Source organism: Carassius carassius, chromosome 48 (genome assembly GCF_963082965.1).
Source record: "Carassius carassius chromosome 48, fCarCar2.1, whole genome shotgun sequence".
In the NCBI taxonomy this organism is placed as follows: domain Eukaryota; kingdom Metazoa; phylum Chordata; class Actinopteri; order Cypriniformes; family Cyprinidae; genus Carassius; species Carassius carassius.
In genome coordinates this window covers 20,299,758-20,324,256 of record NC_081802.1, presented here as the reverse complement: position 1 = coordinate 20,324,256, position 24,499 = coordinate 20,299,758, and the positions used below count along the sequence as shown (strand labels likewise).

General features: G+C 42.1%; 2 long non-coding RNA genes across 2 annotated transcripts; one reads left to right on the top strand and one right to left on the bottom strand.

The window, feature by feature from the left end:
* Positions 1 to 6,028: 6,028 nt before the first annotated feature.
* Positions 6,029 to 7,116, top strand: LOC132131887 (uncharacterized). The gene is made up of 3 exons (XR_009428965.1): positions 6,029 to 6,505; positions 6,670 to 6,755; positions 7,016 to 7,116. It is a non-coding gene; the product is annotated as an uncharacterized LOC132131887 (long non-coding RNA).
* A 2,980-nt stretch (positions 7,117 to 10,096) lies between these two features.
* On the bottom strand, positions 10,097 to 18,501 carry LOC132131635 (uncharacterized). The gene is made up of 3 exons (XR_009428909.1): positions 18,250 to 18,501; positions 10,370 to 10,499; positions 10,097 to 10,271 (listed from the first exon to the last, which is right to left on the bottom strand). It is a non-coding gene; the product is annotated as an uncharacterized LOC132131635 (long non-coding RNA).
* Between the last annotated feature and the right edge of the window lie 5,998 nt (positions 18,502 to 24,499).

The window sequence follows — 24,499 nt, the reverse complement described above, 5'->3', positions numbered from 1 at the left end:
ATCATGGGTGTGTCACGAACCACCTCAAATCTTCTACATGAAAATGTCTTGTCCATTTTTATCCCAATCACCTTCCTGTTGTTGGTTTTCTTCACATCTGAAAGAAGCGCCACTCTCAGATTCTCAAGGCTCTCATCAGATTCTCCAGTGGGATGAGGGGGGCAGTAGTTAACTTCCGATCGCCGTGGTCTTTTGATGGCAGAAGCAGCACTTGTTTTGCCCTCTGGCTTATGCTTAACAGAGTTTACAACTACCTCAGGGCATCCCAGTTTCCTCAAGTGAGTGCGGTAAATTGCAAGTTTATTCTTTAAGCTAGCTTTCCAACCAGCATATCCTGTCAGGGAGCCTTTTTCGGTTAAACAAGGATGTTTCGAGGTGAGGGCCTCCCCAACGGCGTTAAACTCTTTATCAGTGACATAAACTTTATATTTCACAATTTCTTGAACCAGGCCTTCAAGAATGTTCGACTTCAGTTTAGGATCGGGAATAAGAAATGTACCCTTCTCTTTGTATGCTGCATTGCCTCGCTCAAGTTTCAGCTCTGCATCAAAGGACAACTGAGGGACACGGAAGACAGTGGGCCAAAATTGTCTAGAACTGGATGTCTCTAACTCTGTTGTGGAGAGTGTGTCAGTTTCAAGGCACATACTAGACATGGATAAGGATTCATCCAAAGAGGGATGGCAGAAAGCAGTCTCTGAAGTTGAAGGGATATCAGCACACTGTGGAGCTGAGGCCTCTGTCATGGGAATAATTCTGATTGTTCCTCTGTCCTGAACTTCATCAATTGAAATGAGGTTCATGAACTCGTTTCCAAATAGTGCATCCATAAACTGAAGCCTAAAGTTAGTTTTAACGCCACATTGTCTTTGTACCTCTGTAACAAGTTCACTGAGAGAACCTGGAAGTCCATTTTGAAAGTTCATTCTTTGACTGCTGTTGTCTCCAAGGATCACTTTAAGAATGGCTGGGGCCGTCATTGTCTGTCTCAATCTGTGAAGATGGAAAAAGATTTAGGTTTTAAATTTTTTTTTTTGCATATATATATATATATTTATCACAGTGCATGTGTCGTCACTTCCAATGGCGAATAGTAGGGTAAACGGACTTCTGGTCTAGTCTGTAGCAATGGTGGCGAGCACAGCGAGGAATTGTTGTGTTCCTAAATGTTGTAATAGTTCTACAAAACAGCCATATCTCAGTTTGCATTCTTTTCCGACTGATGAAAAAGCGAAGAAAATGTGGATTCATGCTATTCGGCGGGATGAAGGCAAACGTTTTGCAGTTTTAAAAGGGAGTACGTATGCGGGCAACACTTCACAAAATCTGACTACTCGTCAACAGCCAATCGTAAGTCGGATTCTGTGAAGTGTTGCCCGCAACCGAAAACAAACTATTACAACATTTAGGAATGCAACAACAATTCCTCACTGTACTCGCTGCCATTGCTACATTGCGACTAGACCGTAAGTCGGTTTACGCTACTATTCGCCGTTGGAAGTGACGACGCACACTGTGATAAAGGCCTATTAATTTGTTGATCTTCATTTTTTCTTCTAATGTTAACATGTATGTAGAGATAGCAGGTTTGTCAATTCAAATAACTAAGCTATATAGAACGGGAAATCAAACAGTAATAATTTTAGGACTGCAACTAATGATTATTTTCATTATCAATTAAACTGATTATTATTTTACCAATTTGTTGTTTACTACCAAAGAGGTCAAATATTGTGGGGGAAAACCCCTATATCTTTTTTTTTCTTTCTTAAAACCATTAAAACAATACCATTTACATCCAAACAGATGACTAGTTGTAGCTCTACATCATTTCAAATTCAACCTGAAAATTTACATTGGTGCCTGAAAAAGACAAAAAACATGGCCCACATGGAAGTTAGTAAATTAAAGTTAAATTGATTTGTTACACAATAACTCCTAAATTCAATATGCAACAACAAATATACTGAGAATATAAAGTGGCATGCTCATACAAGTCTAGCAAGTCAATGACAGACTAAGACAGAGCCCTTGAAATTAGTTGTCAGCATGCACACTATGACTTTGTATCTCTTCAAGGCCAAACTTAACCAACATATTGCATGCATATACCAAAAATACATGAAAACAAATTAATTGCCACTAGGTTAATTAACCAACCTTTTAAGAGGATATGCCTTTTCAAGGTCACCATACGGTCTGATCCCACCATGTAATCGGCCAATCGATAGGTGTCAGTGAGTTCACTGAGTGCCAAAAGCTTGACTTCTCTTGAAGGCGACAGGTTCAGTTCAAAGGCTCTATAGTGTTCATTGTACCACCCCAACAGCACTTTCACGATGAAGAACAAGTTCTCATTGATGATACACATCTGAATAATTTCAGCAAATTCCGCTAAGCCACTTGCTGATCCATGAGCAACTATCATACCTTTGCTGTAGGTTATGCCACAAATTTTTGCATTCTTTGCAAGATGCACTTCACATGTATTAGGGCATTTAGACTTAATAGCCAAAGCCACTTCATCTTTCAGCACATCAACTGGGACTGTGGACACATTAGGTACATCTAGGCTAGATTTACCATAGGATGGTGAGTTGATGTGGAAAGCGATCATCAGCTGATGTTTTGAAGCCAAAGTCAAAGGTATATTCTTGAAGCAACTGGTGTGTTTCACAATCTTCTTAAAGAAACCATGCTTGGCTTCGAATCGCATTGTCCAGACAGCCGTTAGAGGGCCAAAATACCTTAACATCTGAGGGTAGTGTTCAAGATAGTGGTGTTTTGGTAGAAGTCTCACATCAGGGAACAGCTCTAAGTACCTCTGTCGGTGTTCCACTATTTTACTTTCAAGGTATGAGATGGATTCATCGTTATGCACAGGAGCAACTACTAGCTCAACAATATCTTTTAAATCCATCAATACAAGCCATGCTGGTTCATTTTCTGGCACACAATGTCCATGTCCGCATGAGCGCGAAAATGACGTCATTGCAGTGTGGCCGTTTGTTTTTGTGTGTGTGTAACAGCGCGCGCGCCTCCGCATCCGAAGATGCACAACTTTGAGCCGAATCTGCCCGAGCAGACGGATATTAGTAAATCTCATCACACCGGCACCCAGTTTGCACATCTAAATCAGTTGCTTATATTTACAAAAATGAGCCTACAATAGCATTATAAGCCTTTTTAATTAACATATTAATAAAAACGTTCACGAAACTTAACGAAATGTTTAGTGAAATAAGAAAACATTTAACAGATTGTTATTAGCTGTACATGTTCTCATATCCATATATTTTGTTCTACTAATAATCTCAAGGTTTACTGGGTTTTACTTTTGCACGATTCTTTTCTAGTGTGATATTTGTGGATGTACTAAAATAAACATTGTCACGCGTGTTCTTACTTCTCACCGCACCGCTGATTCCTGGTGGTTTAGAGGACAATTACTTGAGTTGCCCCCTGTCGTTTCAAAGAATAGTACAATGGCGAGCGTGTCAATGCCTTGTCCGTTTGGGGAAATGCACGCGCAGTCAGCGGAGGCTCGGGCTGCGGTGCCAGGCGAAAATATAAACAAGGCTTCATGCAGCACGCCCACTCACAGCTGCGCCTCTGCTACCGCGGGCGTGTTTTTCCACATTCAAATATTAATTTTCACCTTTGAAATTCAGTTTTTTAAAACTATTCGAATATATATTCAAATTTAGAATATTCGTTGACAGTCCTAATGCTCATTCATGTTTATTTCGCGCTGTAACTGGTATTATTGAGGAAGAGAAGATCATGTGCTTCTCTTGAGCTGAGTGATCTCACGCCACAGCACCAAAACTGTATTTATGTTTTTGAATTTCGTAAGAAGACGGACGTATTTGAAATCTGAGACTTTTTTTTTTATATCAATAATAACAAAGCACAAAGATTATTGTGAGTTATTGGATGCGATGTGCGCTACAATGTTCCATTCATTCGTCAACTGAAAACAGGAATCCTGGTATTTAGGAATCGATATCGGTTCGTAAAAATTAGAATCAATTAAAATCAAGAAATCGATATTTTTTACCCAGCCCTAATAGAGAGAAATACTGAAAATAGAAAAAAGCAATCAAATATACTTGCAGTAGATTTACAAAAATACTCACCACTTCTATAGAGCATTTGCCAGTCAAATTGCACTTGACTAGATGAATCTGATCTCTGTAAAATATAAAAAATAATGCATTAGTTTTAAAGCAATAACATCTCCCCAGAGGTAGGCTAGTTAAGGATTTTAGAGAATTGAGCAATTTCCTTCTTAACTTAAAAAAAAAAACTGATAAATTCTTATTGTAACAGTGTTAACAATAAGTCTTAAAATGAGCTTTCATTAGTGAACAGTAGTTAATGTTTTTAACAGATCGTAGTCTATCCGTGATTCGTACTGACTAGGCTTTCGGCAGGCATGTGATTTGCGGATTAATTGCAATTTTAACCGCCATAGTTTTGTTTTGATAGTTTACACATTCAATAGATTTTAAACCCTTCCTGGGCTGGAAGAGGCAAAAGAGAATTTAATACTCGCGCGCACAGCCGCAGAGGCGCACACACATAGATGTGACACACAAAATTATGATTATTATTATTTATTTCAATTTGGATAGCACGTGAAGGCAGCATTAGAGAGCCAAGCATGTCACTGCAACTGGAGCTAGAGGCTTCATTTGCCATAGAAACAGTGTCCTGAGTCACGCATGGGTATTGGTTGGGCCAACCTGAAGCATTTTTTTTTTTTACATTTTACTTTTTTTTCCCAGCATAAAACACAATTTTAAGACCATGTAAGATTTTTTGTGAGGATTTGAAATATGACAATAAATTTGAGTGTGGAATGCATTTTATGAGATTTCAGTATTTCCCAATTTAAGTCGATTACGTTCTGTAACATCCCCTCCCCCACCCCTTTGGCTCAACTCACTCCCTGACAGGATTTTTCCATTCGTTGCAATTAAGGCGTCAAGTGAAATTACTTGCTTTGAAGGAGAATTCGCAATAAACGGAGAATAACAATTATTTTCTTTTTTGATCAAGTTTAAAATATTATACAGTTCAGCCAGACGGCCTTTTAACGTTCTGTAAGTATCCCCTCCCTCCCCCACCCAAAAGTATTTGGCGCCATCCCTCCCTGACGCGAATTAGTTGTCATACACAGAATAAAAAACGAAAACATATGCCTTAAGGACTGTAACTTGCACAATTTGAAAAACGTTCATACAAGTCATGATGTAAAACAGGGGTTGCTGTTACCGTTAACGCGAACCAGCGTTTAACATTCGCACTAACTTTTGCCTTTCCATAAAATCAGTAAGGTAACTACATAAAAACGTTTACCCAAGTGAAAATACGTTCAAACGGACTACTAACTGTTTCTCAATGACATTTCAGTTCAAAATATTAATTACCTTCAGGGTTTAACGTTCCACCACGATAACTTGCAGATTCCACCTTCCAAATCGAGAGAGAAAATGGTGGACTGGCAAGCAGCAGAGCAGTTACCTTTGCGTGACGTGTTCGCAGGGGGCGGAGCTTCCAGAGAAAACATAACTAATTTCTTTCATTTAAACATGATTATTTCTAAAAGGTTGAACATCCTTCAGCATTAAATGAATGGCACAAGACTAAAATATGTTTAGATGAGAAACATAAAATAATCATGTAGGAAATACGAAATGCATTTGTGCAAATTCAACAATCTGCCCATTGCCATTTTTTCAGTGTATATGTATTTGTGTGTGTATCTATCTATCTATCTATCTATCTATCTATCTATCTATCTATCTATCTATCTATCTATCTATCTATCTATCTATCTATCTATCTATCAATCTATCTATCTATAGGATGCCTCTATGATAGCAGATGTCTTGTGTATTGAAGAAGGACTTCTTTTCCCACTGACATTACTCTGTTTTATTAACTGAAGTTGAGGAGCTCATGCCTGTTTGTTTGTTTTAAGTGGCTATATCCCTCACTATCCTTTCTTCCATTTTTTCTTTTTTTTATACTATAGGTCACTGTTGCCTGCCATCTATAGATGCTTTTCTTCTGTCTCATCTACTGATGTTATTTTCTTCTACCTCACTAGCTGCAGAAACATCTACAGCTCAATCAATAAATTCAACAGCCCCTGCACTAACATGCATAATAGCTACAGTGGCATCTATGGCTCGATTAACAAAAAATCCTGCACCAACATGTATATCAGCTACAACAACATCTACAGCTCGATCATCGATAACAACCCTTGCCCCACTGTCTACATCTCGCTCAGCAGTCACTGAACCATCATCTACAACTCAATCAAGACCTCCTACACCAACTTTAGGTTCATCTGTACTAACATCAACCACTCTGTCATCAACAACAATTGCACCATCAACTACATCAACATCGATATCAGCTGCATTAACATCTACTCGAATACCAACATCTTCTTCTCAAATGACTGCTCAATCTTCAACTCAACCAGCAAGTCAGTTTACATCTTCATCTCCAGATTCTGTCCCACAAAGTAAAAAAGCTATTTTATTTTGCCTGTTCATACATTTTTATTTATCACCATTCAGATTTTGTTATTAAATTGGAGTTTTATTCACCTTATCTAATATGAATCTAATATGAGCTTTCATTTAACAGATAGGACAGCATTAGCTCATGCAACTTTTAGATTGAGATGCTTTGTTGAGCTGAACAATGATGAAATCATTACATACATTGAAAAGGTGAGCTATTATTTTGTTAATTTTATTCTCTCTTTTTTTTGTGTAATTGTAAGCATTACGTTGTTGCCGAACTGTTGAAGAATTAACAACAAAACATGCATCAAGCATGCAATTATTTAAATGTAATGGCAGACAACTCTCTGTTTAGAATGTGACATTTGAGGAAGAGTTGGCTGACAGCAGAATAATTAGATGGAGAAGCTGTTGTTTTATTATGGCTGTAAATTACCAGATGTTACCATACTTATTTCCCATTACAGTTTGTCAAGCACTTTCAATCAAGCATTAGTGGGACCATCAGGATTACTGTGAAGAAATCAAGAAAATTGTTGGCCTAAGGATCTTATGGAAAACTTGTGACCTTCCATAGTCCCCTCGCTTCCCATAATATTGGTTGCCATCTTGTGTCTGGACCATACACACTTCCCCCGAGGTGGTGGCAAACCCTACAAACTGCTGTCTATGTATCCATTTAATTATCGTCTTTGTATCAATTTTTTACAAGTTTCCTCTGTATACTTGCAGTTTTACTGTTGTAATTAAATAATACTATACAATGATCACATATTATTGTTGTCAGTTTTCTTGCAAAGGTTCTGCACTATTCTCTCGTTCGGAAACATTCTCAGGGACTGAATCAGGTAAAAATGAACACCATTGTTATTATTCACAGCTGAAACTCGCGGATATGGAAAGAAACATGACATTTCCGAAACACACTCTAAGCGATTCGCTAATCATAGCGCACTGGTCCAGCTAACCAGCAGTTCTCACTTAACACATCCGAGATGATTTGACAGATGCCAGATCTTTCAGTCATGATAACTGATCTCTGGCTAATTTGGTTCTTCAAACAAGCTTACTTGAAACCATGAACAGTGCAGTGATTGGCTGGCAGCAAGACAGAAACATAATGACATCTTACTATTAAAGGGTTAGTTCACCCAAAAATGAACTCTGTCATTAAATTCTCACACTCATGTAGTTTCAAACCCATAAGAAGTTTGTTCATCTTTGGAACACAATTTAAGATATTTTTGATGGAATCTGAGAGTTGTAGTAGTCCTAGTAGTCACTAGTACCAGCGAAATTAGCCATCAGCCTGTCCATACATACATAAATACATACAATATGACAAGGGGTAGACAGGACAGGAAGACATGGAATTGAAGAAGAAGAGACGCAGACGAATGCATATCTGTATATATGTACATATGTGTGTGTGTGTGTGTTTGTGTATGTATGTAAGAGTTTGTGTATTTGTAGGCCTGGAGAGTTGCGATCCAATCTAGGTGCCTCAGTCCGCAGATTGTGATAGCATCACAGCAAGTTGCCATAGAGACAGCCTTGGTCAGGTCGTAGACAGAGTCAACAATCAGCAGGTGTCTGTGGAAGAGGGGGGAGGAACGCTAGAGTGCCTCACTGCAGTGCTCCTCCGGGGGAGTTTTTATTCCCAACATTGACCTTGGCCAATAGCTGGTAGAGGGAGCCAAAAGAAGATAAGATTCCAATAGACTCCATGCACGATTTCTTACGCATTTTGTCTCAGCCCGCTCATCTACATCCGGTGTTGCGTCTGTGTGAAGTATTCGGTGGAGATTATGGCAAATTACACTCACTGTTTACAAGAGCTTCCCGCGATTAACGTGAATGATGCTAATCGTATTGTGAGGCAGTCTGCTGTCACACCCAACAGTAAGAAGGAGAAGCGCTTCCAATTATATATTTCGAGCTACATCGACAACTTTGAGGGTGAGTATTCTCTCATTTCATGCTAAATCCGTCTAATGTTAGCGTCTCCGTTTCTGAACTGTCATACCGGTCTTTGTATTACTCACCATGAAGATGCCCCACCACTGCCACCTCTGCCACTAGTTGGTCACAGCCTTGACACATCTGTTTGCTTGTTTGTTCAAAATGAACATGGACAACCACACATGAAGTCACTGGCAGTAAGTTTGGATATGGCACACACGATAGAGCATGCCACCAAAGAACAGAGTGCATCAATTGATTGGCACTCTGTCTGAAAGCCCTGGGTAACAGAGTCACGTTTTAGGGAGGTTTGTCATGTGTGTGGCCAGAGCTCAGCTGAACACCTGGCTGAAAGAATCTAAAAGGGAACTTGCCAGACAGCAGACATGAAGAGAGGTCTTGAAATGGAATCTGCTGCAATTGAGGAATACTGTCTGCTGCAAGAAGTAAACTATCACCCTTGTGGATTCTTAATTCACCCCGATGCACCTTGGCTGGGAGCCTCTCCTGATGGGATTATTTTTGACCCTAAAGAGCATCATGTTTTTGGTCTTTTCGAAATCAAATGTTAAAATGTCAAAGGTTACCTGGACTGTCCTTATCTTAAATTTAACAATGGCACACCAGAACTGAAACAACAACATGCATACTATTGGCAAGTTGAAGGACAAATCCTGATTTTAGGATTGGACTGTTGTGATTTTGTCATTTATGCACAGGATGAAATGATGGTCCATTGCATCTACAAAGCGCAATCATTTAATAGTGTTTTAATATGTATCAAAGTTTTTTGTATTTACACCAAATCACTGTACAGGAAATGTTTATCAAAGTTATTTTTATTTACATGTTAACATTTCTGCTTTGCAGGCAACACTGTACAAAAGTTATTTATATTTACATGTTTACATTACTGCAGTGCAAATGATCAAAGTTATGTTTATTTTGTTTCTATTTGAACAAAAATAAATCCAAATTCAACCCCCAACCAATTGTATCTCATCTTTAATCCTTTGCCCATGCTTTTACTAAGGGGCCATTTTGGTAATTTACAAGGAGGCAAGCAACTGTGTACAGCTGGTTGATACTCCCTGTGATGGAAAGAGGGATGACTGTGTTGAATAGCTTGTGTTGCTTCACCCTGTGGATGAGACGCTCAACGTGGACCCTTAGCCAAGCAATGGACTGTGTCTCCCTCAATTCATCAGCTGACATCTGTTCCCGCATCGACAGGTAAGCAGGTCTGTAGACTTTGCAAGGCACACAGTCATCAACAAGAAAACCTTTGTCGACCATTATCACCAACCCATGTTTCAACAGAGACACAATCCCAGACTGCTTAAAAAGCTCTTTGTCACTGACAGAACCTGCATACAGGGATGACACAAAGGTGATTGCACCATGTGGTACCATGCCGGTGATTCCCTTGAAGGTGCAGTGGGACTTGTAAGTGGAGAAGACATCACTTTGAAGCAGGAGAGAGGATGGAGTTTGGCAACGCAACTCTGTGCAGTCGATCACGTCTAGTGTGTCTGGGTAGTCTTGGAACTCATTTGGTAGATAAGCATTGACTTTCTCCTCAGACATTCATATGCGGACAGACCCAAGAAAAGTGTACAAAAAATTGGCCCAGGTTGTAATAATTCTGCCAACTGTGGACTGATGGATGTTGAATCTGTGGGCCAGATCTCGCTGTTTTAGACCAACTGAGAGGTGGACCACGAAGAGGAAGAACTCATCAATGGGCTGCAGAGACTGACCCTCTAAAAATAATAAGGTTCGCAATTAATTTACATATAATGTGTTAGCTTCCACTCAAAATGTAAAGTTAAGTTTTGTTCTTCTATTTCTTTATTTACCCATGCACTGCCTGTTGTTCCAGCTTCAGTCCTTGTTGTAGTTGCTCTTGCTCTTGACACACGAATCATGTTGTGGGATGCAGGTTCAATGAGTTTCCAGAAAGCCATTAAATGGCTGTTAGTCACAAACCTAAATGAGATGTAGGACATTTTTTTTTCATTAATATAAATCATAAAATCACAAACTAAAATTAATTGCTTGAAGGAAAACACACACACGCATTCATGCTGGTGCTAATGATGTTCGACTTCGCCAGTCCGAGATCACTAAAAATAACATTAAAGAGTTGTGTGAATTTGCAAGCACGATGTCAGACACTGTAATATGCTCTGGTCCCCTCCCTGCTTACCGTGGTGACGAGATGCTTAGCAGATTGTGATCCCTCAATGGCTGGATGTCTAAGTGGTGCCCACAGAATCACATAGGTTTCATAGACAATTGGATGAGCTTTTGGGGCAGACCTGACCTTTGTAAAAGAGATAGTCTTCATCCCTCCTGGGGTGGCGCCGCTCTTCTCTCTAGAAATATGGCACATAGTCTTAGAGTTTATACTTGACTAACTGGGGGCCAGGTCAGGAAGCAAACAGACTGGCTAAACAGACCATCTGCTAGCTGCCTCATGTCACAGAGGTCAGTTTATTCTCAGCACATAGAGACTCTTTCACCTAGATATCACACTATAGAGACTGTGTCTGTTCCCCAAACTAGAAAATACAAGAAACGTCCAGATCAATTTATGAGTAACAATTTAATTGAGTATCAACAAATAAAAAACAGATGCAATACGGATAACCAAATGATAAAGCTTGGCTTATTGAATATTAGATCCCTTTGTCACAGTGTCTGGGTTGTGTCCCCGGGTTTCAACTAGATGTCCCCCTTTCTCACGGTGTCTGTCACCTTATCACTTCCTGTTCCCTTATTTGGTCACCTTCCTCCTTGTTAGTAATTGATTGTTCCCCACCTGTCTCCTGTTCCCTCATTATCCTTCTGTGTATTTATACCCGGTCTGTCTGAGTCTGTGTTACGGAGTCCTTGTTTAATGTTGAGGTTATTTTTTTATGTCCGTCATCTTGCCTTGCCTTGCCTTGCCTTGCCTTGTCTTCGTGTCTTGTATATTTGGATATTCTGGTTTTGACCCTGCCTGGACTGTTTACCCCTTTGGATTACCCTTTAAATAAATATCATACCCGCACTTGGTTCTATCTCCGTGCCTCATTGGATCCCTGCCGTGACAGAAGGACTCCGTCACACTAGGAACCAGCGGTATGTCATTTTTCCGTTCCCCAGCCAAGATGGCGGAGCGGCGAACCAAGTACCTTCGGTTGATCGCCCTCCGCCAAGAGGGCAATGAAGTGGGTGCCCTGGCTCAGGTGTTCTGGTCCCTGGCCGAGGGCATGGGCTACAACGATGCGGCCCTCAAGGACTATTTCAATGGCGGGCTGGATGATCCAGTGTCTCATGAGGAGATGGCGCAGTTAGAGACACTGGAATTCTGGGAATTCGTGCGCTACCTGCAGCATCGGCTTTGGTGGGATGCCCCAGCCACTTCGGTCTCTTCCGGCGGGGTGGTCGTCAGCCCAGCACCACTGCCCAGGATGGCAACCAGCCAAGCGCCACAAGCCAAGATGGCCACCAGTCCAGCACCACTGCCCAGGATGGCTAACAGCCAAGCGCCACAGCACAAGATGGCCGCTAACCTAGCCAATGCCCAAATTGGCCACTTTTCCAGCGCCACAGCCCAAGATGGCCGCCAGCCCAGCGCCAATGCCCAAATTGGCCACCGGTTCAGCGCCACAGCCCAAATTGGCCACCGGTCCAGCACCACAGCACAAGGTGGCCGCTAACCCAGTGCCAATGCCCAAATTGGCCACCGGTTCAGCTCCACAACCCAAGATGGCCGTCAGCCTAGCGCCACAGCACCAGATGGCCGTCAGCCTAGCGCCACAGCACAAGATGGCCGTCAGTCCAGCGCCACAGCACAAGATGGCCGCTAACCCAGCGCCAATGCCCAGATTGGCCACCGGTCCAGCGCCACAGTACAGGATGGCCGCCAGCCCAGCGCCAATGCCCAAATTGGCCACCGGTTCAGCGCCACAGTACAAGATGGCCGCCAGCCCAGCACCACAGTACAAGAGGGCCACCTGTCCAGAGTCATGGCCCAAGATGGCTGCTTGCCCAGCGCCGTTGCACAGGATGAGAGTCTCAGTTGACCCTCCGGAGTCGAGTCAGGTGCCAGTTGACCCTCCGGAGTCGAGTCAGGTGCCAGTTGACCCTCCGGAGTCGAGTCAGGTGCCAGTTGACCCTCCGGAGTCGAGTCAGGTGCCAGTTGACCCTCCGGAATCGAGTCAGGTGCCAGTGAACTCTCCAGAGTCGAGTCAGGTGCCAGTGAACTCTCCAGAGTCGAGTCAGGTGCCAGTGAACTCTCCAGAGTCGAGTCAGGTGCCAGTGAACTCTCCAGAGTCAGGGCTAGTCACCGCTGATCCTCCAGAGTCAGGGCTAGTCACCGCTGATCCTCCAGAGTCAGGGCTAGTCACCGCTGATCCTCCAGAGTCAGGGCTAGTCACCGCTGATCCTCCAGAGTCAGGGCTAGTCACCGCGGATCCTCCTGAGTCAGGGCTAGTCACCGCGGATCCTCCTGAGTCAGGGCTAGTCACCGCGGATCCTCCAGAGTCAAGTCAAGTCACCGGTGATCTTCAAGGACTGAGTCAAGTCACCGGTGATCTTCAAGGACTGAGTCAAGTCACCGGTGATCTTCAAGGACTGAGTCAAGTCACCGGTGATCTTCAAGGACTGAGTCAAGTCACCGGTGATCTTCAAGGACTGAGTCAAGTCACCGGTGGTCTTCAAGGACTGAGTCAAGTCACCGGTGGTCTTCAAGGACTGAGTCAAGTCACCGGTGGTCTTCAAGGACTGAGTCAAGTCACCGGTGGTCTTCAAGGACTGAGTCAAGTCACCTCTGATCTTCAAGGACTGAGTCAAGTCACCTCTGATCTTCAAGGACTGAGTCAAGTCACCTCTGATCTTCAAGGACTGAGTCAAGTCACCTCTGATCTTCATGAACAAAGGCAAGTCACCTCTGATCTTCATGAACAAAGGCAAGTCACCAATGATCTTCATGAGCAAATGCAAGTCACCAATGATCTTCATGAGCAGTGTCAGGCCAGCACCAATCTTCTGGAGTCCAGTAAGGACACCAGGGGATTACCAGAGTTTCGTTGTCCCATTGATCCAGCCGCACGGAGGTCTGCTCCGCCTTGGGGGGCTCTGGTCCTGACCACATGGCTGTGGTGGTCTTCTGCTCCGCCCTGGGGGCCTTCCGCCCTAACCACACGGTTGTGGGGGTCTTCCGCTCCGCCCTGGAGGACTCTGGCTTCGTCCACAAGGACGTGGTGGTCTTCTGCTCCGCCCTGGGGGGCTTCCGTCCTGACCACACGGTTGTGGTGGTCTTCTGCTCCGCCCTGGGAGGCTTCCGCCCTGACCACACGGTTGTGGTGGTCCTCTGCTCCGCCCTGGGGGACTCCAGTCTCCACCACACGGACGGTGTGGTCTTCTGCCCCGCCCTGGAGGGGCTTCATGTTGTTTTTTGTTTTTGTGTTCACTCCTGTCCCTGTTCCTCTCTGTGAGCCTGGCCCTCCGTCCCTCCCTCTGAACCTCCTCCGGTCCGCCTCCCTCCTGGTCTCTGTTTTGTGTCTGTCGTGGAGCGTCTGGGAGCCGCTCCGTAGAGGGGGGGTACTGTCACAGTGTCTGGGTTGTGTCCTTGGGTTTCCACTAGATGTCCTTTTTCACGGTGTCTGTCACCTTATCACTTCCAGTTCCCTTATTTGGTCACCTTCCTCCTTGTTAGTAATTGATTGTTCCCCACCTGTCTCCTGTTCCCTCATTATCCTTCTGTGTATTTATACCCGGTCTGTCTGAGTCTGTGTTACGGAGTCCTTGTTTAATGTTGAGGTTATTTCATGTCCGTCATCTTGCCTTGCCTTGCCTTGTCTTCGTGTCTTGTATATTTGGATATTCTGGTTTTGACCCTGCCTGGACTGTTTACCCCTTTGGATTACCCTTTAAATAAATATCATACCCGCACTTGGTTCTATCTCCGTGCCTCATTGGATCCCTGCCGTGACACCCTTTCTACGAAAGCACTTAATAAATTTAAATAATATGATCAATGATCATAATGTGCTCTGTTTGACAGAAACCTGGCTAAAACTTGATGATTACATAATTTTAAATGAGTCCACCCCCCAAGATTACTTATATAAACATGAACCGTGTCCAAAAGGCAAAGGGGGGAGGTGTTGCTTCAATTTATAACAATGATTTCAGAATTTCTCAGAGGGCAGGCTTCAAGTATAACTTTGAAGTAATGGTGCTTCATATAACATTATCCAGAGAAACAAATGTTAATGATAAATCCCCTGTGATGTTTGTACTGGCAACTGTATACAGGCCACCAGGGCACCATACAGACTTTAGTAAAGAGTTTGCTGATTTTAGAGATAAAATTGTAACCATTCAGCCGTCAGCTACAGTATCACATCAGACAGTGCACTATAGATCCCCTGCGGAACAGTTCCACTCAATCTCTACTATAGGAGAGGAAGAATTGTATAAACTTGTTAAATCATCTAAACCAACAACATGTATGTTAGACCCTACTCTAAGCTCCTAAAAGAGGTGCTTCCAGAAGTCATAGATCCTCTTCTGACTATTATTAATTCCTCATTGTCATTAGGATACGACCCCAACACCTTCAAACTTGCTGTTATTAAACCTTTCATAAAAAAACACAACTTGACCCCAAAGAACTAGTTAATTGTAGACCAATCTCGAATCTCCCTTTCCTGTCCAAGATACTAGAAAAGGTAGTATCCTTACAATTATATTCCTTCTTAGAGAAAAATGGTATCTGTGAGGATTTCCAATCAGGATTTAGACCATTTTATAGTACTGAGACTGCTCTCCTTAAAGTTACAAATGACCTGCTCTTATCATCTGATCGTGGTTGCATCTCTCTATTAGTGCTATTGGATCTTAGTGCTGCATTCGACATTATTGATCACAACATCATTTTGCATAGATTAGAACACTTTGTTGGCATTAATGGAAGTGCATTAGCATGGTTTAAATCATACTTTTATGACCGCCATCAATTCGTAGCAGTGAATGAAGAGGTATCATATCAATCACAAGTGCATTATGGAGTACCTCAAGGCTCAGTACTAGGGCCGCTACTCTTCACGCTTTACATGTTACCCTTGGGAGATATCATCAGGAAACATGTTGTTAGCTTTCACTGTTATGCTGATGATACTCAGCTCTATATTTCTTCATGGCCCGGTGAAACACACCAATTTGAAAAAGTAATGGAATGCATAGTCGATATAAAAAACTGGATGACGAGTAATTTCTTACTGCTAAATTCTGAAAAAAAAACAGAGGTGTAAATTATAGGACCTAAAAACTCTGCATGTAATAACTTAGAACACTGTCTACGACTTGATGGCTGCTCTTTCAATTCTTTGTCATCAGTTAGGAACCTAGGTGTGCTATTTGATAGCAATCTTTACTTAGAAATCCACGTTTCTAGCATTTGTAAAACTGCATTTTTCCATCTCAAAAATCTATCTAAATTACGGCCTATGCTCTCAATGTCAAGTGCAGAAATGTTAATCCATGCATTTATGACCTCAATGTTAGATTATTGTAATGCTTTATTGGGTGGTTGTTCTGCACGCTTAGTAAACAAACTACATTTAGTCCAAAATGCAGCAGCATTTCTGGTTACTAGAACCAGGAAGTATGACCATATTAGCCTGGTCCTGTCAACACTGCACTGGCTCTGTATCAAACATTGTTTAGATTTTAAAATATTGCTTATTACTTATGCCCTGAATGGTTTAGCACCTCAGTATTTGAATGAGCTCTTGTTACATTATAATCCTCCTATAGTCTGCTGCGTTCTCAAAACTCCTAGAATATCAAAATCAACTGCGAGGGCAGATCCTTTCCCTATTTGGCGCCTAAACTCTGGAATAACCTACCTAACATTGTTCAGGAGGCAGGCACACTCTTGCAGTTTAAATCTAGATTAAAGACCCATCTCTTTAACCTGGCTTACACATAACTGACTAATATGCTTCTAATATCCAAATCCGTTAAAGGATTTTTAGACTGCATTAATTAGGTAACACTTCCCATAACACTTCCCATAACAGGCTGCATTAATTTGGGAACATCTCCCATAACACCCAATGTACTTGTTACATCATTAGAAGAATGGCATCTGTGCTAATATTAGTCTGTCTCTCTCTTATTCCGAGGTCACCGTAGCCACCAGATCCAGTCTGTATCCAGATCAGAGGGTCACTGCAGTTACCCGGATCCAGTACGTATTCAGACCAGATGGTGGATCAGCACCTACAGTAGAAAGGACCTCTACATCCCTGAAAGACAGCGGAGACCAGGACAACTAGAGCACCAGATACAGATCCCCTGTAAAGACCTTGTCTCAGACGACCACTGGGACAAGACCACAGGAAACAGATGATTCTTCTTCACAATCTGACTTTGCTGCAGCCTGGAATTGAACTGCTGGTTTCATCTGGTCAGATGAGAATTGGCCCCCCAACTGAGCCTGGTTTCTCCTAAGATTTCTTTCTCCATTCTGTCACAGATGGAGTTTTGGTTCCTTGCCGATGCCGCCTCTGGCTTGCTTAGTTGGGGTCACTTCATTTACAGCGATATCGTTGACTTGATTGCAAATGAATGCACAGACACTATTTAAACTGAACAGAGATGACATCACTGAATTCAATGATGAACTGCCTTTAACTGTCATTTTGCATTATTGACCACTGTTTTCCTAACGAATGTTGTTTAGTTGCTTTGACGCTATGTATTTTGTTTAAAGCGCTATATAAATAAAAGTGACTTGACTTGTGTTATGACCCGTGAGGTCTGTGTGCGTGTTTTGTGTGTGTTGCTGTGTTTTCTGTCTCTATTCTGCAGGTGTCCCGTGTCTTGAGGTTGACAAGGTGAGAATCCCGCAGGTGAAACTGATCAGTGGCAATTAGTAGGGGTTTATAAGTTGAGCCAGTGAAGTGCTCTCAAAGTTGTTTTGCCCTGGGCAGCTTGCGTCAGACTGTGTGGACTTCTGTGTGAATTACTGTGTTGAATTCTGTGTGAATTACTGTGTGGACTTCTGTGTGGATTACTGTGTGGTTTACAGTGCAATCTGCTGGGTGCTGATCTTAGTTTCTCCCTGTACCATCTGACAAGTGACTCTGTGGAGGCAGCTGTTGGACCGTGGTTTTCCAATCATCTGGAAGTCGGTATGGTGAGCGGCGGGCAATCTCCACGTACGTTTCAGTAATGCAGTGGGAGCTGTGAAGACTGTCTATTGTGTTGTATGTTTTGTTTTTGTAGTTTACTTTACGTGTGTTTGAAGTAAATGAATACATGAACTTGACACGTTTTGAGTCATCCTTGGTTTTTCCACCCTGGGTATATATGTTTGTTAGTCCCACACCCCAAGACAAATCCGGGGACTTAACACTTGACTTGACATATATATAGTTACACTTTATTTTAAGGTGTCATTGTCACAGTGTAATTATAAAATATTAATAGTAATATTAATTAACAACATGTACTTACTATAGTACTTAAATACTTCATAATTTACTGTTATTACTACGGTAAGTACATGTAACGTAACGACACTGTAAAATTGTTTTACCACATATATATACACACACACATACATACACGTATATATGAGTCATATATAGTTATATCATATAAATCACAAACTAAAATTAATTACTTAAAAAAAGCACATACACACACAAACATATATATAGGGTTTAAATCATACCTAGTGTAGAACCTTACATCATCATCGGAAGCAGCAAATCACCCCAAACAAAACCTTTGACTGACCGACAATTCCTCCACCTGTCTCCTTATTCGGTCCACCTCTTTACAGAGATTCTAAGTTTAATTCAGTGCATTATCAACTGCCGTGGGTTCTGGAACTGAACAATAATCATGTTGCAGATGCTGGGCATCTATTTGCACAGGATCCTAATCCACTGGAGTGTAATCCTTCCTTCTTTGCCATACCCCAGTGTGCATTGGTTCAGCAACAGAGTAGCCATTCCACTGGAATAAGATTGGTACAACTCCCTTCCTCAGCAAGTGGCGCCCTTTAGGGGTTGGTGGCTCGATCAGGTCATCAATTATAAAGTGACTACTGCAGACCCTTGTATGAGATGTGATGTTAAATCGCTCATGTCGAATACTGTGAATCCACTTTCTGCGTGTTTCTTCGCCCATAGGAAAAGTGTGGAAACTCACTGTCTTCACGCCGTTGATATTTAAACTTTCTGGAAGTCATTAGTAATGCTTAACTATATGATACTATAATATAATACAATATATATATATATATATATATATATATATATATATATATATACAGTGTTGGGAAGGTTACTTTGGAAATGTAATAGGTTACAGATTACAAGTTACCCTGTTTAAAATGTAATAGTAGTGTAACTTTTTCAATTACTTTATTAAAGTAATGTAACTAATTACTTTTGAGTACTTTTTGATTACTTTTCTAAATTTGTGAAAATTAAAGAATAATAAATCAAAGCATATACATCAACTTAAATACATTTATCTAATAAGCATGTGACGTATTCTGTGTAATAAACTCCTGAAACATTGGTGTTTTTTTTAAACTGCTGTCTCTTTGTATATGATGATAGTTTTCTCAAAATAAGTAAAATGCACATGAAGTGACACAGAGCAGTTCTAGAAATTATGTTTATGTGCTCGTGTACTCCTACAGTATATTGAGATGGAAGAGGTTGAAAACACTGCGAGCTTCAGGCCAATGTGTAGTAAATGAAACCATGTCTTTGCCATTAATTTACAGGAGGGGCGGACTGGGAAAAAAATTCAGACTGGAAAATTCAAACTCATACAAACAAATTCATGGACAAAACTATTTTTTTGTATGGACCTGACATAAAAAAAGGTTTAAATCTTTAATTTGGGGAAATGCAAAATAATTAAAAGTTCTCTCCTGAACTGCACTTTCACTTCCATTTTTCTCTTCAGTCTTTTTATTTTGCCCTGTTATCCATCTCTCTCATGACTTTAATACTCAAGATTGAACAAAAATATACTTTACAATACAATACTCTACAATACTACAATTATCTTTATAGAAAAATCCTAATACTGTACACGAGTCATGTTTTTCCCTTACAAAAAATTACCATGCTTTTATTAGCCTATATAAAAGTAAAATAACCTTGTTGTTTTTTTTTTGTTTTTTTGCAAATGGATTTGTATTTATGTTTAAATAAATACATTTGTAAAATAATTTTACATTTTTGGTTACCACAGTTAAACAATAGTAACCATTTTCTCTGGATTTATAGTTAAATATTAAAATGTTAATTTTCGTAAGGGTTGTGGTGTTGTCTGTCGTAGCTCCCCCTAAACCTATAAAAAAAAATCTGAATTTTTTTCAGCTAAATTCCTACTGTAACATTACAACAGATAATAATGATGTCCTTTATATAGTATTTTGAGTGATGACTGATGAGCAACGTGCTGCTGCTTGATTAATTAAATAAAAAAACAAAGACAAAAAAGCATCTTTACAGATGAAACTGACCTAAAACCCTGAACAGTAGTTCTGCTTCTCTGATCCAGCTGTGCGCTTCCACAGTCCACTCTTTTCTCTCTCTCTCTCGCATTGATTACTCTGAGTCTGATCCAAACCGTTTGGCGGAGGCGCGGAGAGCGCGCGAGTCATGACTAACAATTCATGACTTATTAGAGATTTAATTATCAAATGGCGGATTCGCAAATGATCGCTTTAGTATACAATAATGATATTAAATAGTGGGGCAAAATCGGCTGCCAGGCCACCGGGAATTGTCCCGGATCTCCCGGTGTCCAGTCCGCGCCTGATTTCCACAGACACGCAGAATGTGCAAGTCATATATTGCATTTTTGGGGCTTAATATTCACAGACACTAGTCGATGTCATGTTTTGATTCGAATGTACTGACCTACTTTTGATTTAGTCATCCAAAATGTGGCATATTCCGTCCGCGTTAGGCATTCCGTTTTTATGACTGGATTCTACGAACCAGACTGTATTTCCGCATCCCGGAAATTATTAGGGCGGTAGGCTATGTCTCAGAATAGTCAGTGGGAAAGAAATCTGTTAAATCTGTATGTGGATGTGTGTAAATATTCAAATGTAATCCCCTTTGTAATCGTTAAAAATTTCATAAGTAACTGTAATTTAATTACTCATTTTTTCGTAGTAACTGTAACTAATTACAGTTACAATAATTTTGTAATTAAATTACGTAACGCCGTTACATGTAACTAGTTACTCCCCAACACTGTATATATATATATATTACTTAAATTATAAATCGCTGTTTTATGAATGAGAAATTATCAATGAGTTTTGCCGGTAGTAGCTACACTTCGTTGTAGAATGCGCTAAGCGGAAGTAAAGATGTGGTCTGAGATTCTACCGGAAATACGTAAACAGAGTTTGTGCATAGAGTGAATTGTTTGGTCTTGGGACAAGGAGCCACATTTCAATTTCACGGTCACTCTCTTTGTCCATTCTGGTATCCAAATCCAGAACACACAAGAAAGCAAGGCACGGGTTACAAACAGGAAACAATGCTCTCACGAACACAAGACGCTAGACAAGCCATTATATAGGGATGGGAAATGAGTGACAGCTGTTGCTGATGACAATTAACGGAGACGCCCACAAACTAATTAGTGCTGACGCGTGACACACAGACTTCACCCACAAAGTGCAAAACCCAGAGATCACGGTTTACCAACTGTGACAATTAGTGTATGTTGGTGTTTAAGTTAGAAATAAAATAAAATAGACTATGGTATTAGATTTACATAGGTAAAATATACATCTAAGTAATACAATACAGTAATATGGCATAACATAATCTTACAAATATTGGAAACATCAGATCAGGGCAGTGTTTTCTCTAATATCATGACAGGCAGACACATATTGAGCAGCAAACACACAGCAGTTCTTGTGTTCTCCTCACAGATACAACAGTTTCTCATGGTTTGAGAGAGTTTTAAATGTCTGATGGATCTGCTGTATTTTATCTTAGAACACTGTCCATATGTCTGTATTTGGGGCATTCTTTTAGGAAGTGCAGTTCTGTTTCCATCTGATTCAGATCACAGTGTGAACACAGTCTCTGCTCCGCTGGCAGCCATGTTTTTCTGTGTCTGCCCGTCTCTATCATCAGCTTGTGTCCACTGAGTCTGTATTTGGTCAGCATGCTTCTCAGTTTCTGATATGGCAGTAATTGATTCTGATGTGATTCAGACCATCAGTAGATGTTAGTGAAGCATCAGGACGGAAGCTTTGGATCAGCTGAGGGAGGGGACTGCTTTCTTTGCTCATCTCTTGGTGTTGCAGGGCTTTATAATGATATGAGTGGGGGTTACTGAGTTTCAGATGTTTCCAGAATTTAATTGCCCTTTTTGTATCTTTATGAATAGAGGATATTTGCCTAATTCTGCCCTGCATGCGTTATTTGTTGTATGCCGGTGAACATGTAATATATTTTTACACAGTTCTGCATGCAGGGTCTCAATTGGTTGTTTTTCCCATTTGGTGAAATCTTGATTTGGATTGGTCAGTGGACCCCACATCTCACTGCCATAGAGTGCAATGGGCTCAATTACTGATCCTAATATTTTCAGCCATATTCTAATAGGGATTACTATAGGAAATTGCTGTTTTATGGCATAGAAGGCCCTGCATGCTTTATCTCTCAGTTCATTCACAGCATGATTAAAGATTCCTGTGGATGTGATTTTCAAACCCAGGTAGTTGTAGTGTGATGTGTGCGTTATCGGGTTAGTGCCTAATGTAAATGTGTGTTGTGTTCCCTGGGATCTGGATCTTCTCTGGAAGATCATGATTTTGGTTTTCTTCAGGTTGACTGTCAGGGCCCACGTCTGGCAGTATTGTTCTAGCAGGTCCAGGTTCTGCTGTAGACCATGTTGAGTGGGAGACAGCGAAAACAGATCATCTGCATACAGCAGGCATTTGATCTGTGAGTTGTGTAGGGTGAGGCCGGGGGCTGCGGATGTCATGGTTCATGAATTCACTGTCTCACCTTTTCTGTGCGTGCAGTCATGTTGGAGGCGTGGTTACTGATTACCTATCACTCTGATCACTGCCACCTGCTGCACTCATCACCGGGGCTATTTAAACTTTCACCCAGCCTTGTTGTCAGTTCGTTTCAGTGTGTTTGGGGTTCTGGCTGTACATGTGCTTCCTGGTCTACACTGTCCATTTCGGATTCCTGGATACCGCCGGTTTGGTTCGCCCATTGCTTCCCTGCGTCGCTGTCCTGAGTGGTGGTATCCTCAGCCTGCCTGCCTGCCTCAGAGCCCATCTTCACTCGTCTGTGCTTTGTCCAGTGAAACTGTCATTGTCATTTCACGAGTGCTTGAGTATAATAAACCTCTGTCATTTACTCGCTATTGGATTCTCTGCCTTTCTTTCCGCACCAGACGTAACAGAATGAACTGACCATTGATGGATCCAGTGAGAATGGCAGAAAGGTCAATCAACATATGGATTGTCAGGAGGAACAGGTCTCCGCCACCGCTCAGGCAGTACAAGATCTAGTGGCGCAGGTGTCCGAGCTCACTACCCAGATTCAACAGCTAAGATTGCCCGCTGCGCCCAACCCACCGCCTGTTTCCCTCAACCCTATTAACATCACCAGCCAGCACAAGCCCAGGATACCAACGCCGGAAAGATATGGTGAGCCAGAGCTGTGTCGAGCTTTTCTGACTAGATGCTCATTATTCTTCTCCCTGCAACCTGTAACCTTTTCCACTGAGAGATCCAGAGTGGCATTGGTGTTAAACCTGCTGTCGGGGCATGCGGCTCTTTGGGGGACGGCGGTGTGGGAAAATAACGATCCTTGCTGTTCCTCGTTCCAGGCACTCCAGGAGGAGACGAGACGAGACTGGTATTTAATTGCGCTAGGCGGCCCGCAGACTCTCTGATCTTCACCAAGGCAAGCTTTCAGTTTCTGACTACATGACAGAATTCCGCTCCCTGCCTGCCAAGTGCAACTGGAACGAGGAGACGCAGTGGGACAGATTCCTGCATGGGCTGGCTGACCGTGTCCAACGTGAAATATATACATTGGATCTTCCCAAGAGCTTGAACGGACTTATGGAGTTAGCATTACGGTTCGACTCAAGGTTGGAACAGTGCTCTCAAGTAGAACAGTGCTCCCGAGCCTGAAGACAACTCGAGCCATTGGGCTTCCTCGCCGAAGACACGGTCAGTCCATCCAGAGATCCCGAGCCCATGCAGGTGGGTAGAGCTCGGCTTTCCCAGGAGGAAAGGGAACGTCGACAAACTGAGGGACTATGTCTTTACTGCGGCACAGCGGGGCATTTCCTCAATCGCTGTCCGCTAAAAGACCAAGCCCGGCAGTAGGGATGAGGCTACTGTCAGGTGGAGCAGCATTGGGGAAATCCTCGTCCGCGAATCTCCTTCCGGGAAGATTGCAATGGGCAACCAGTTCTTACGATTGCCAGGCCCTGGTGGATTCCGGAGCAGAGGGTAATTTCATGGACTTCTCATTTGCCAATCACCTCTGCATCCCCATCACTTCACTCCACAAACCCATTGCAGTTCATGCTCTCAATGGTCAGACATTACCCACCATCGCGCACACCACGGATCCCATCACATTGACGGTAGCATCCTCACTGACACTCCCCTCAGCCCCATAGTTCTCGGGCACCCCTGGCTTATCAAACACAACCCCAGGGTGGACTGGGTCCCAGGCTCCGTTTCCACCTGGAGTAATCAGTGCCATGCCTCTTGTCTTGTGTCTGCTCATTTGTCTGTGTCTAGTTCTTTGTTTCAGGAGGAGACGGTGGATTTGTCTAACATGCCCAACGATTACCTCGACCTGAAGGAAGTGTTCAGTAAGTCCCGGGCTGCTTGTCTTCCTCCCCATCGTCCTTATGACTGTGCTATAGACCAATGCCTA